We start from the raw sequence: 2288 nt of genomic DNA on the forward strand, positions 1-2288 counted from the left end.
ATACCAACAATATCCCTTTGGCATTGATGGCAACACACGATGGAAAAACCATCTAAGTGCCAAAGTAGAAATGCCAAAAACCAAAAACCAAAAATCTCCCAAAGAGATCAATTACCAGAAATCAAAATACAAAATATTTCTCCCCCAATGAATAATCTCTCCCCAAAAGATAATGTGTTTTTCCATAGATATCTCTCCCCCTTTGACATCAAATGCCAAAGCAATACAAAAACCAGATATAACCAGTTCATAGAACTAATTACAAATACCAACATATACAACTAATCCCCTTGAGAAGTAGCTCTCCTCCATCAAAGCCAGAAAAAAGGTTTCTTTGTTAATTTATGTGGGTCTAATGCCAATCTCCAACTATCTAAGTCTCTACCAGTGAGGGTATTAATCCAAGCTTCTCTCTGAGATATTCAAAAGTTTCCTTAGGCAAAGGCTTAGTAAAGATATTTGCAATCTACTCTTTAGTATTCACATAAACCAATTTCACTTCTTTTGCTTCAACATTCTCTTTCAGAAAATTGAATTTGATAGAAACATGTTTAGTTTTAGAGTGAAATACCAGATTCTTTCATATATCAATTGCTTACATATTATCACAGGTAAATAATTATAGGCTCTTTGCATTTTACCTTTATGTCCTTCAACATTTTCTTAATCCATAATACCTGAGTACAATTAGTTGTTGTTGTAACATATTATGATTCTAATGTTGATAATGTACAACTTTGTTTCTTGCTCAACCATGAAATCAATCTGCTACCACGAAAGAATGCTTCGTCGGTGGTGCTCTTTTTGTCATCTACATCTCCTGCCCAATTAGCATTTTTGTACACACATAAATCAAAATTTTCATCTTTAGGATACCATAAACCAAGATTTGTTGTACCTTGTAGATATCGGAAAATCCTTTTCACTGTTGATTCACGAGTTTCCTTAAGATTACTCTAAAATCTTGAAACAATACATACTGCATTCATAATATCAGGTCTTGTTTGTGTCAAATACAATAAACCTCCAATCATATATTTATATCTTGTCGGATTAATAGGGGCTTGTAGCGTCCTAAAATTGCGACACTTGCAATTTCGACTGCATTTTGGTCTTCACGATGGCAACGCAACACGCAACCTGAATGGAGACCCCAAAACTTGCTTATGACACTGAAAACTGCATTTTTCAAGCACCCTGGCCTGAACCTCCTTGCACCCTGCTGTCCCGGGAGGTGGGACCAGAGCGCTCAGCGCCCTGGTCCTTCAGGACCAGGGCACCCAGCGCCCTGGTCCCCGGGACTATGGCGCCCAGTGCCCTAGTCCCTGGGTCCTATTTTGGGCTCGGTCTCCTAAGGGGCTCGGGTCTTTTTGTTTGCAATTTGGAAATTACATTTCCTGGTCGGCCTAAGGTCGGGAAAATCAGTCTATCAGCCCTAAATGACAAGTATATAAACTACATTTTTCTCTCTCATTTGGAGAGAAGAGATACATGAGGGAAAAAGCGTGGAAACTATACTCAAACATTCAAGCATTCAAGCATTCAAGCATTCCTTCAAGCAATTGATCATTTCAAGTCTCCATTCAAGGCTAAGTGTTGCATTCAAGACAAGGATTCAACCATTGAAGAGGAGATCACATACTACATGCTACAACATACAACATACAACATCTATACATTTGCACATAAGGATACAAACATCCTTAGAACAAGGTATTAGTACTTGTTTTACAGTCATTTACATTTACAGCTCTTGCTCATTTCTTGGTTAATTCCAAAACCGGGGTTTGACCTAAAGGCAAACCCCTAATCCCTAACCCCCCAATCGTCTTCGCTTTTCTGTGTGTAGGTTGCAGGTACGCGGCTGAAATTGAAGATCTGGAATCCTTGTGCAGAGACGAACAGATCCCCCTTCGTTTCACGGATTTTTCGGAGGACCGTGGCGCCGGGCGCCATCGTCCCGACAACTTTTGCTCAAATTTGCAGGACAGTGCCGTATCGACATTCTACTGCTAATTCCAGGTCCACAACTTCATCCTATAACCCGAACTTAGTTTATAAGCGAATCTTTATGACTTTCTATGTATTCTTAGCTTAATTTCCTTAACAACATTCTTTACAAAAGAGGGTAGCCTTGCTTTCCTAACCCTTGAAATTCATTTAGCATCCAATCTTACATTGTGTGGGATTGGATCTTATGAGTTTCAACCCCTCTTTTGAATGTAAAGTCTCTCCCCTAAGTGAAAACCATCGAATCCTAGGAAACCTCCCTTCTCTCTCCTCGGAGT

This window comes from Cryptomeria japonica, chromosome 8, assembly GCF_030272615.1.
Source record: "Cryptomeria japonica chromosome 8, Sugi_1.0, whole genome shotgun sequence".
Classification (NCBI taxonomy): Eukaryota; Viridiplantae; Streptophyta; class Pinopsida; order Cupressales; family Cupressaceae; genus Cryptomeria; species Cryptomeria japonica.